General features: G+C 48.9%; 1 protein-coding gene across 4 annotated transcripts in view; it reads right to left on the bottom strand.

Annotated features, from left to right (window-relative positions):
• dimm (basic helix-loop-helix family member dimmed) overlaps positions 1-13,209 on the bottom strand; it is a 627,608-nt gene that overhangs the window by 450,223 nt on the left and 164,176 nt on the right. For all 4 annotated transcript variants that reach the window (XR_010567290.2, XM_070523699.1, XM_065443608.2 and 1 more), the window contains exon 2: positions 8,734-8,808. The gene's annotated coding sequence lies outside the window, so the exon portion shown is untranslated. The remainder of the gene's footprint in view (positions 1-8,733; positions 8,809-13,209) is intronic.

Below are 13,209 nucleotides of genomic sequence, written 5' to 3'. Positions count from 1 at the left end.
CAAAGGCATTGGCCACGCTGCTGCCGGCAGCGCCTCGAACAATGGCCTCCGACGACGACTCGGCCGCAAAGGCCTCCCCGAGCAGCGACGCCTGGCCCGCAAGGCGGTCAAGGTTCGCCAACGTCCCCTGGGCGTCACCGCACCGGGCTACAGTCGCGTGCATCCGCGGGCGATTACAGCGGGTTTGACGGGACTCGTCACTCTCCTATGAAAAGAGGACGGCCTGAAGATCGTAGGGTGGCCCGACGAGGTTAGCGAGTTTGCAAGTGTAACGCGCAGTCTGCACGGGCCCGACGGAGGTAACTGGAGGTTGCTGGGTGACGCGTTCGTCTTTGCAGTAGACGTCGAGTGGGACAGCGTATTGATGTCGGCGGTTGAGGTAGTCGTGGACGGCCTGAAGATCGTAGGTTGTGGGACGAGGTTAGCGAATTTGCAAGTGTAACGCGAAGTCTCCAGGGGCCCGACGGAGGTAACTGGAGGTTGCTGGGTGACGCGTTCGTCTTTGCAGCAGACGTCGAGTGGGACAGCGTATTGATAATGGTCGCCATCGGTGGTTGAGGTAGTCGCGATGAGTCAGAACAAGCCAATACGATTCTGCTGCACTTGAGTCACAAAAGACTGACATTTACGGCCTTCCAGGTGGGTATAACCTCTAGGGATCTCCCTTTCGAAGTCTTCGCCTGCACCTAACAGACCCCATTGTGCGTTTGGAGCTTCGGCTTTGGGATTCTGCCACGTAAACGGTAGCCCCGTCGGCCAGGCATTCTTTACTTAGCGCAATCGACTTCACCGTTAGGGCACATTCACATCGGCGACTTGAGGAGGTCGCGCGACCATTTGCGACTCGCAATCAAAAAGCGACCGAAGGCGACTGATGTTCACACCGGCAAGCCCGGCTGAGCGCGACCCGCAAGTCGCAATCCCGGAGATTATCGTTCTCAGCGAGAACTCTCGGAATCTACGCGGAATTTGAATGCGACGCCGGAGAAGGCCGGATGTAGACACACGAAAGATCACTTCCGGTGCGCCGCTGATTGGTTTATCAGTTTTGCGACCACGGTCGCGCGACTGAAAAATCGCGCAGAGAGCGACTCGCCCAAAATGGTCGCTTTTCGAGAAAGGCGACCGTTTGCGACCATTTGCGACTGGTCGCAAAGCGACCAACTTGGTCGCGCGACCTCCTCAAGTCGCCGGTGTGAATGTGCCCTTAAACTTTAATATCTTCCCTCATCATTTTTTTTTACTTTAAAATACTTTGAAATTAATTATCAGCGATTCCAACTGTTGATGTTCTTTCGCAGATGGGTGTGCGTATTGCTTTCAAGCAGGGTGAGTATCCCCTGGGTGAAAAGTTTCACAAGAATGACAGCAAGTGGCCACACGGCAAGTTGTCGAAGGACAATGAAGTGGCAGTTGATCTAAACGTTTAACCACTGTGCTGAGAGTGGCAACACTCCAACGGGGCAGAATGAGGAACACCCAGGGGATAAATTTTTTTGCTCAGTTTACAACGTTAAACTGTAAAAAGGGGGTGTAAGTCGGCCAATAACTCGCAACCTTACACCGAAAAAGCGTGTCAGTTATAGACTGACTTACACATCTTTTTTTTTGTACTTTGAAAGGTGTAAAATTATTGCACATTGGTGAAGCCAACGTACAATAAAGCCACGGAAAGCACATAGAGGATGAACCTTTGTGTTTACTTAACGTGTGTAAATAATAGGGGGCAAATGACAGAGGGAGAAAAGACACCATGGCACGGTTGGGCGGTGAATAGCACATCATCACCATCGCACGTGTGCGGCGCTTCACCGATTAAGCTACCACGGCAGCCATTCCCCCCGCAGACATTCTTGGGTTTTTGTGTACGCGCACAAGATTAACACTGGGAGTGTTAGCCAATGGGCCACACGAAAATTTTTTTTCATTCTTTATCAAAAGGGAATTCAACACCTTTGTATCCCGCAGTACCTGACACAAGAATAGCACTGTATTGCGCCTAGCATTGCGTCGTGCTAAGTTTCCCCTTCTCAGTGTTATCCAGGAGAAGGCAAAAGCAAGTTGCGCCTTCTCACGTACACTCCATGGTATAGCTAACGCAAAAAAGAAAAAAGAAACCCTCCCATATGACAAAGAACTCTGCTCCAATCACAGCGTTTCTTAAACGCAGTTGGGTCACCTGATAACTGTGGCGTGTGTTTGCGGACGACATCATGCGTACAAGCGTCGCGAGGTATGCCGGGAATGGCTCGAGGCAGCCCTGATGCAATAGATGGATGGATGGATGGGTGGATGGATGGATGGATGGATGGATGGATGGATGGATGGATGGATGGATGGATGGATGGATGGATGGATGGATGGATGGATGGATGGATGGATGGATGGATGTTATGAGCGTGCCCTTTGGAACGGGGCAGTGGGTTGCGCCACCAAGCTCTTGCTATTATACTGCCTAATGTCCTATCTAGGTTAAACAATAGAAAAAAGAAGAAAGACACACTATGAACTCCCACAACCAAATTTTCTGATCCCCTATTGCGAACTGTGCGTTTATACGCCTCCGTTTTTTTGTCTTTTCTCCACTTTTCTTCCACCAATCCTCCAATCGCCTCTTACTAATCCCTATTGCGGACATGTTTACTTTTCCACGCCTCTCGCTGAACCCGAGCGCTTCGAGGAGGCCGATGGTGCCTGAATCGACCGCTGGGCAGACGTCTTCACATTCCAATAAAACATGCTCCATCGTTTCCCTAGCTTTACCGCAGCCAAGCACGTGCTTCCTCTTCCTTCTTATATCTCGCTTTATTGGTGCGCGTTCCAAGGCATCCCGATCTCGCTTCGAAAAAATAATGAGCTTCCCTTTGAGCAACCAACTAAAGCCCCTTAAACTTCGTAAAGTAGTGCCACGCTTCGAAGAATGCCGCCGCCTCCTCCTCGCGCGCTCTGGCCCAGGCCGAAGCCGCGTCGCTATTGGCCCAATAGCATCACGTGGGCCCTCGCGCCGTCCATCAGCGCCATTTTTGCTCGAGAAGTGTCTACGGAGTGGCGAGGAGCGCATGCTGGCGCCGTTGCTACGCTCGAGCACTGTAGGCGGCGCCATGGTCGAGGAGGGAGCGTAAAAGAGAGGAGAAACGAGGAGGGGGGAAGGCGGAAGAGGAGAGTGTCACTACTTTACGAAGTTTAAGGGATTTTACAACCAACCATGTGGCAGCGTCCCCTGGTGGCCACCGCTGATTACGCAATGCTGTCGCGCTAAACGGCGCGCGGGCCTCGGCTCTACTTTCTCGAACAGGTCACGTGCACAACGCGCGCATGAAAACGCCCCGATTTTACACGGACCACTGGGTATTTTTTCCTGTTTTTTTTTCGCGTAAGCCCGGTAATACGTACGTGATCAAATTATTTCCCGCTGGTTTTGCATGCGTTGGCGAGGAAAGCGATCGGGAGTCTCTCCTCAGTATTCTCAAGCGATTCTCAGCCCGTCCGAGACCCGAGAGTGAAAGACAATTAATTTAGGCGAACCTTAGGGCTGCGTTAGACATTCGGCATGTCACTCGCCCTCCACAGGGGTGATATCGGTCCCATACGTTCCCAGGCACACACACACACACAAGAAAAAAACACTCGCCGCTACATAGACCAGATATAAAGTTTCGTGGTCGTACAAGTGGTCGCCGGCATTGGGGCTGCTCCGACATTAGAAAGAAGCCTGGGGCTTCGGCCCTCTTATCAAATAAAAATAAAATTAGGGGTGCGCGAATACGTATTTGCTGTTTCGCACGTCCGAATCGAATAGTATTGGCTCCGCGCTGACATAGGCTCCCTGCGCGCCCAAGTTCGTCACGGCCGAAGTACTGAGAAGTACGTAGTGGGTGGCGTTGCCGGACAGTCAGGTCTCCCTGCTCCCCTACGCTAACCTGTGGATGAGTGGCTGAAACTACAGCCGATCCGTCTGATACGTTCCCAGACGCCGTCGAAGAACTTCATAATCTTTCCACGCTGTAACTACGCAAAATAATGATGAACCCTTTTTACTAACGTTGCTGCAGAGACGTTCTTTTTGAATGAAGGGAAAGCTGCGAGAAAACAAAAACGAATTTTGGACGTTCATTGTATATAAACTTACACGAGTATTCAATTTTACATGTCGGTACATGCTTTCAAGTGTCCACCTGCCATGTAATGCCCCTCAAGCAACTCGTATGGCTCCGGCTAGCTCGCTTCCGCGTAATGATATTTTATTGTTATGAAGAGCATCATTCGTTCATCGTTCACGAGGAATTCAAACGCGATCGCCAGACTTAACGTAATTATTCCGAGACAAGAACGTCGCTTCGGACTGGTTAGGACAAAAGTTAGTTCGCACATGTGGTGACGTCGTTCGGCGTTTTGCCACCTGCCCTGCGTATTGCTCAAAAAGAAAAAAAAAAGAAAATCTGTGCAGTGTTCCGAGTTTCTCATCGAAGCGTTGCCCCGGTAAATAATGCCCGCTTCCTGGCCACCGGCGCGGAAGCAAGAATGCCCGTGCGTCGCTGATGCTAGAGTAATAAGCGCCCACGTGCGCCGCCACATTATACCATCCAGAAAGAGAAAAAAAAGGAACGCAGAGAAGGAGGGCGATACTACGTCGGCGTCCCGGTGCACGCAACTGTGCTAGACGTTGAGGGCCGTGCGTAAGGCTGCAGGAACCCGGTCGACCTAGACGCGCCCTTTCGGAAACCTCGATCCGAAGGCGAAGGGAACACAAAAAAAGTTCGAAAAAACAAAACAAAGAAGAAGAAGCAAAAAAAGAATCATACGCAGCACGGGCCCTGCTTCGAGAGGGACCGTTGGGAGAGCATCCGAACGGGGGAGAGAGAGAGAGCGGAGAGAGAGAGAGAGCAGGAGATTCTTGATGTTGGGAAGGAAAGGTTGGGGTAAAGTGCAGCGCAGTAACTGTCTCCCTGAGAGAGCGGAAAGAAAGACGAGAAAAGAAAGACGAGGGAAAGAGAGCGGTCGCGCGTCTGCGGCGGCGTCGAGAATAATACGCTCGCGCTACTCCGACGTCCGGAACGCCAAGGGCGTCTGCCGGCGTGGCGCGGTCGGTTCGGTCGGTCGCCGTCCCCGACGCGGAGCGGGCGGGAGCGGAGCGATCACCGCACCACCCGCTCCCGGTCGCCCGCCTGCTTCGACAACGAACTTCCGTGCACCGTTGCGCAAGCCGCGACACCGGCGCGTCTCGAATCTAAAGCCGGGCAACGCGAGCACACAATGCGGGCGCGCTGCTTACGCGTGCCGGACGCTATCTCTTTCAAAAAAAAATGTAATTTAGACAGTCTGCAGATTGTCTATGGACTTTTTATAGACTACCGTGACCCGCCGTGGTTGCTCAGTGGCTATGGTGTTAGGCTGCTGAGCACGAGGTCGCGCGATCGAATCCTGGCCACGGCGGCAGCATTTCGATGGGGGCGAAATGCGAAAACAACCGTGTACTTAGATTTAGGTGCACGTTAAAGAACCCCAGGTGGTCAAAATTTCCGGAGTCCCCCACTACGGCGTACCTCATAATCAGAAAGTGGTTTTGGCACGTAAAACCCCATATATTATTATTATTAGACTACCGTGCCGTTTTGGTTGTTTCTTGCACATAGGAAATCTACGGAATGTCTATAGAAAAAGGTATGAGTCGTTTCTTCAGTCGATTCGCAGGCTATGGGGAAAAGAAAGGTCTTTAAGATGTCTCTTTTAGTCAACTCCCTGATTATTTACTGGCTATAAACGAAAGTCTTAAAGCCTGCTTATTTCATTATTCGATTCCTAGTCTATACAGCAGAGTTGCGGCCTCAAGCCGGTGCTTACGACAACGATGTTCGTGTGTGTCTTGACCAGCCTCGACAGAAGCGTGGTAACCAGAAGCATTGGTTTATCGGTTGCTGTCCCGCTTGTAATACATTCGTACAAGAGGACTCGTTGCCGGGCAATCTGGTGAGATTCGCAATACATATATTTTTTTCTAACACCGCAATAAACAAGAAACAATACAGAAATGTATATTTAGCGCACTTGTGATATGTGACAGGGGAATCTTTGCATCCGCCTGAACCGTAGCACGGAGCTATAACGATCAATACTCTGGCAATGTCACTCTACCGCAGCGTCAGTCATATCAAAGCAGCGTACTTCAATTATAGTAGTTGTGATACTTTGCTTCAGTGTAAAAGAGGTACCTTTTCTTTTTTAGGGGGCGGGAGGCGTTGATCAACTGAGGTGCCGAAAATGATCGACGACGTCGAAGCCATCGCCATTTATTACATGCTAGCAAAAATAAAAGTTGTTTAAATAGTTAATCTTATGGAAAAAAAGAGAGAAAAGGCTAATGGTCTGATTTCAAATGCTGTTTATTTCGCTCTGCTTACAGCGAGTGCATCAAGGTCTTATTTTGCGGTTGCACCTCTGTAGATAGTCTTTCATAGTAAGTTTTGTCGCCCCTAGGTGACCCGACAGTCGGCGCGACAGTCGGTGTTGCTCGCCAATTACTGCATATAGGGTTTACCGGTTGGCTTCACATGTACGATTGTGTGCACTCGGAAACGGCTTGCTGTTTGCATACGTTGGCACGGCCCAAAAACGCCAAAACGCAGTGGGACCAAAATGGCGTCGCTATATACTCTCTTGCGTGTCCGCCCAAATCTGGCTGCCCACTCGGCTTTACCGAGTCTCACGCCTTCATCTTTAAAATGCGGCTGTGCGCTATTCCGGTCTCTAACCCCACCCCCCTTCTCTTTGCCTGCTTGGGTCGCCGCGCGGCATAACGCTGGAATGACGCTTGGAAGCGCGACGACCCGCTTCCTGCAAATACTGCAACTGCATGCGAATTACGACAAGCACTGTCCGTGAACGTTCAGGTTATATGAATACGAACGGTGTGATAAACCCGGCTGCGCAGGCACGTCGAGCTTACACTGCGAGCTCCGCTGAGTTATGCGCTACGAGACGTCAGACACGGAAGCTCGCGTTAGACGGTGGCACCACATTACGCGCTAGGAAACGCTGCGAGAGACTCCGTGGAAGCCAAGGTGTGCGCACGCAACGGCCTAGCGCACGTGGCGAACGTCAGCAGCCACGGGCCGCTGCCCGCGAGTTTTGCCCGGGCGAGAGGACGCTCGACGACGACGAAGGCGCGGGGAAAAAAAAGACGGCGTAATGCGGTCAGCGCATTGTTGCTACCGGGCGGGGAAGAGCGCGTTCCGATGGCTCCGCGCGCAGGTCACGGAGCCCAAGCGGTGCGACGCCGGAGATCCGAGACGCGTCCTGACGCTCCGGCGCGCTGCCGTGTGGGTATGAGTCGACTTCGATTGAAATTCAATTTTAATTATTCGAACTGTTCCATACGAATGGGAACTTCTTAAAAGAGTATAAGGTGAAAAGAAAGAAGCAGGGGAAACCTTGCAGTGATCAACGTGAGTCAATCAATTCCGGTTGAAATTTAAGTCAAATTGACTTCACTGTTCCAAACGAATGCGAACTCCTGAACAGGGTATAAGGTAAAGAAAAAAAAGGTGGCGGGGTAGGGGGCTGATTTAACCTTACAGTGCTCAACGTATCACGTTGCTATAGGCTCAGTTTGATGCCTCAAAATGCCGACCGAAGCGCGGGAAACGTAATGCAAAGCACCACAGTTGCGTTTTTGATATGCTGGAGCGAAGTTCCAGCTGTGAACCATTTCGCGAACTAATTACTAGATTATTCTTAGCACGGTGTTTAATTTACTGAACAAAAACACATTTATTTTGTTGTTCCTTTTTTCTGCCAGAAATAAATGCCAACAGTTTGCTCCAATTTTACTTGAAATGGAACTGCGTTCGGACATTACAGGGTTAAGGCATATCTCAGACAACCGCATCTTCGTGGTAGTGTTGATGTCTAAAAAACAAGAAAAAATATGTTCATGCCGTATACCTAACGCTACTAACGAATACGTCATACCGTCATACGTCATACGTCATATAATGGATAGGCCGTACATCCATTATTAAGAAGACTTAGTGAAATGTACATGCTCTGTTACATACAGAGAGAGAGAGATATCAAACCAATGTGTTCTGAAATACCCCCCCTCCCCCTCCACGAACAGTGTGCACAAAAATAGCAATGCATATTTTAATTTGATACTCCATTTTTCTCGCTGTGATTGGGGAAAAAATGAAGTAATATTGATATTGCACTGAGGAAACTACAGGCCAAATAGTTTGCTAGAGAACTTGCTAATCATATTACATGTAAGCGTTTCCGTAACTTGCTTCTGTTTTCCTTTCAGTTTCGAAAAGCCCATTTAGTTTTCCTCATTTTTCAGATTACGCTTTTTTTTCGTTTTCTTTGCTGTAATTCAACCTACTTATCTTACTCGCCCTGCAACGTCTCATACCCGAGACGGCGGTGTCAGCTCTTAAATAAACACACGACCAAACCAGGCTCTTCCCACAAAGCTGCGATTTGAGGGACTTGCAATATCAGGTGCCTCTTAGACACGCGGTGCGAGCTATTCTGCTACTATACGGAAGCGTAACTTAGAAATACAGATTAGTATGCTACTTTGGTGTTTCTCTAAATACGCCACTGCTTTAACCCTGAAGCACCAATAAAAGTCATACATGGCAAAAACCTCACTCGTCCTTCACTTGCCCCCCTCCCAAGATGTGCGCAAGCGACTTGCTAACAAACTGAACGAGCAAGGACTCGTTTTCCACTCACCGATCGCCGCAGGATCGATATCCTGGTTGTTTCGCAGTCGGGAGTCACGGGTTCCTTCAACCAACACTGCCAGGCCTGCGGAAAGAAGGAAATACCACTGAGGCGACACGCTAGACTCATCTCTGCATGTCTGTATTGGACAGAGCATTAATGCAATTTTACACGTCCTGTGCCATTTCTCTGTTTGTTTCCTAGTTATTCTTTCCAGTATTTTTTTTTCGCGGTCGCGTACGTCGCGATCCTGGGACTTGTCATATCATGAAGACTTCGAGCATGAATCGCGTAGTTATCAACAAGGTACGTCTTAGGCTTAGTTAGCGTCAGTTTTAGACGTATTTTTTTGTTCTACAACCGTCAGAGTATCCGCCTTGCGGTGAGCATGTAACTTGTTCGGACTCAAGTTTGTCCTCCTTAGCGTCGTCACGTGTTCTTGTGCGGTCTAATCTCTGACGCTACGACTTTGCCATAAGCTTCGCTAAGCAATATTCCAAGCAAGAAGTCTTATTAGACAACGCAAAACACAAGCTGGTAAGCTTCGTATTTCCTGCGCAATGAAGGGCCTGATAACAGACACACTTTTAAATCCGAGATATTACATTGGGATGCTGACGCTGCAGTTTCGATTCTAAATTTAAAAATTAAAAAAAGTTGTTTGACTTTCTTTTTCTTCCACTCGTAATAAGCATTTTCTCTACGAATGAATGTAAAAGAGCTTCTAAAAATACTTTACCAGTCTAAAGTGATTCATTGTTACACTTTATTGTTTCTTGAATCAAAACTTGCGAATCTATTCTCGACTAAAGAAACGTTGACTTGACTTCGTAGACCACAGTCCTGGGACTGGTATACCATTAGCGGAGGCTTAAAAGGCCTGAAATGGCGCCAACACGCAAACGTCCAGACACACGCAAAAAAACAACAACAATGAACCAATACAATAGCAATAACAAACAGCTGGTGGCAAAGGCAAACTGAAATTCGCGCACCTTCTCCCAGAGACATCAGCAATTTTGGCAGCATCCGCTCTATAGTTAATTGCGCGTATGTGAACACGAAACAATTTCATTGCACTCAAAAGTAAGGAAAGATTCCACAAGTACCTTGTGGACACTCTTTCCGTCGCACAAAACGAGCCAAGTAATACGGGAAAAAATCGTGACATTCGCGACGTCCTTGTAACCACCCGCGGTCCTTGCACGAAATAAAAAAAAAGAAATTCTGACACTTATAACCTCCGCTGAAAAGCAACGTTTTCCCAGTCAAATAAGTTCACACACAATAGCGGACCAATAGCATCTCGTTCTGTTATGAGAGAGAGCAAAGCGTCGGAAAGGATCCGCGGTGTCAACCACACGTACGCTCGGTCTGCTACATTATACCAGGGGTGAGGGAAAGGGGAATAGAAAGAGGAAGAGAGGGAACACGGCCTGTACGCGAGAGGATGCATGAGAGGACTATTAACGGTGACTGGGGCCCTATGCACTTCAAGAACTGCACTACACCGCGAATAGCATTTTGGGCCAGCGACGGAAAGCATTGAGATAACTTTAGTAAAGAGAGAATGAGGAGAAAATGAAAATGCGTGGACGTCACAACGGAGCTCCTCTGGTTTGCTACCCTACACAGGAGGAAGCCGGTAAAGGCACAAAAAGAAATTAAAAAAAAACAAGAAAAAAAGTTTGTTGTAATTTGGCAGTAAATGCGAGAGAAATTCCTTAGCATTCCGTCGCACCTCTCTGAGGTCACGGATCCATAACTTAAAGGGACACTAAAGTGAAAAATGATTTCTACTGCGTCAGTAAACTACCGTTCTACAACACCAAAAACACCACTCTTACAACGATAATGCGTTCGGTAAGACAGAAAAAGCGCAAGAACGAAATACGGGCGGCGACGCCTACTTATGTTGCCGCACCTGGGGTCTGTGACGTCTTGAATTTTGATGGCATCTTCTAGGGCCTACTAACTATATATATAGCGGTACATATTGACTACATAGTGTTCTAAGGGAACCAAATATTAAACATGGCAAGTTTCTGGAACCATTATTCAGCCAACGCGGCCCAAATGCGAAAACATACTTTGGAATCCCTGATGTCACACTGACGTACCGGCGCGAAATTCAAATACTGATACTTGAACCTTCATTTTCTCATCTAATAATCGAAGTATTTTTTTAAAATTACTGCCTGGAGGGTCTCAAAGAATGATTCATTAGTCTAAACTGATTTATTCTTTCGCTTTAGTGTCCCTTTAAACCGCGGTCACGACATTGCAAAGTGTTGCTCAAGAGCTCACTTGACACACGTACTGCCTCTTCGAGGAGCCAAGTGCAACTCGCACTGACGGTGGTCGGCGGCAGCGTTTCGCCGGACCACAGTCAGGGTCCTACGCTCCTCACAGAGGCAGTACGTGTGTCCAGTGAGCTCTTGAGCAACGCTTAGCAATGTGGCATGCATAAACATATTATATATATATATATATATATATATATATATATATATATATATATATATATATATATATATATATATATATATATATATATATATATATATATATCCACACATTGCTCTAACCTCTACCATTCCCTCTCTTCCTCTACCCCGAGACCGTGTTTCCACACTTAACACACGGACACTTTTCTTGTCCACTTTGACACTAATGCTACGGCATTTAAAAAATGAGACAGCGGTGAGGATGCTGCATTATCCGAAGGTGCACAGCAGCACCACAGTTGGTCACCGCGGCCTGTCGACTTCGCGAACTGCAACAGTTAGCGCGACGCCTCCTCCTCAGCTTGACAAATTGGTTCTCGTTGTGGAGCTGCTCCGCACGGCAAACACACGAGAGGTCCGTGCAGACATAGGCGAACACTTTGCCGTGTTCGCCGGACACGGAGAATGCGGGAAAGTGTTCGCTGCCGTGTTCGGTACCGTGTTCGGTGCTGTGTTCGGTATCGTGTTCGATACCGAGTTCGGTGCCGTGTTCGGTGTCGTGTTCGGTGCCAGGTTCGCTACCGTGTTCCGTACCGTGTTCGGTACCGTGTTCGGTACCGTGTTCGGTACCGTGTTCGGTGCCGTGTTCGTTACCGTGTTCGGTACCGTGTTGGGTACCGTGTTCGGTGCCGTGTTCGGTGCCGTGTTCGGTGCCGTGTTCGTTACCGTGTTCGGTACCGTGTTCAGTCCCGTGTTCGGTCCCGCGTTCGGTACCGTGTTCGGTGCCGTCTTTGGTGCCGTGTTCACCGTATCCGGTGAAAAGCTGGTGGCTTCGTAGCCAGGCAGTGCAGTAAACCTCAATAGGTTAGGTTGGAAGCCGACATATGAAAACGCACGCACTGCCGTACGGATGAAACGCGAAGCCCCTAGGATCCCGTTGGCACATCTACAAACTTTTGACTTACATTACGCTTTAGCGTTTCCCATTTACCGTCCCATCAAGCGTTTTGCCCTCGGCGTTTACGCCTGAAGGGAAGAAAGATCACGCGCCACGAGCGCCACCCTCGGTGTCGTCACGCGTAACGAGGGTGCGTCCATCCTTCTGCTCGACAGACGTATTTGCACGGGAGCGCTTCGGCGGCCCGTCGAGGCCGTCAGGCAGGGGGCAGGCATCGGGGCACACGAAAGCGGATTTGCCCGAAGGATAATTCTCGGCACGAAACGTCCTTGACGCCAGTCGCGACCCATTTGAGGACCTTCCTTTCTTTCTGCCTCTCTTTTGTTTCCGTCAGTCGAATATTAAACACCGGTCGCGACGCGACGAAGCCCGTGCCAGCTACCACGAACGCCTTGAATGGTTCGTTTTCTTTGTCTCTTTGATGGCAGGTTTCTGTATAATTAATCTCTTTCGTTTGGACCTTCTTTCTTTCTTCATTCAAGTCAGGCAAGAGGAGATATCAGTTAAAACCTAACCAGCTAGTGCTACTCGTCTGTCAGACACAAACAGAAAACGTTGTAGTCTGGATAGTACAGGAACAAAGCTTGCGCAAGAAGGTCGTACAACGGCCTGGCTCTACGCAGCGGCAGATATCACGTGAAAAAATCGATGAAGTATAGAAAGACTAGTGCAAGAAAAAAAATTTTAAAAATGAGTTGGAGGGGCGTGGGGACGATGCAACAACGAAGGCGATTCACTGTGCATAAAGCTTTTAATATAATTTTTCAAGCACATATCCACGCTGATAGAGAAGTCGGCCGCCGCACTGAAACCTGTCCATTCGAGGCCGCTAACTGGCCATGCTCCAAGAATTGTCCAAAGTGACGAATAATGGTTTCCTCGGCTCCCTGAGCTTGTTTAACGCAAGTCAAAGGGCCCCAAAATCATCACATATGAGAATGACATAAAGTAAAGAACTGTGTTTCTGGAATAGCCAAATCGGTGCTCACATCACGACAGCAGGCTTAGCTAGCTGCGAAGTAAGCTGGGTAACGTCGTTTTGAAGTACCGGCATCAGCTCGCTGTGACGTCACGGGTTTT

This window comes from Dermacentor albipictus, chromosome 8 (genome assembly GCF_038994185.2).
Source record: "Dermacentor albipictus isolate Rhodes 1998 colony chromosome 8, USDA_Dalb.pri_finalv2, whole genome shotgun sequence".
NCBI lineage: Eukaryota > Metazoa > Arthropoda > Arachnida > Ixodida > Ixodidae > Dermacentor > Dermacentor albipictus.
Note: the sequence above shows the minus strand (reverse complement) of the source record. Positions and strands in the feature narration are given on the sequence as shown.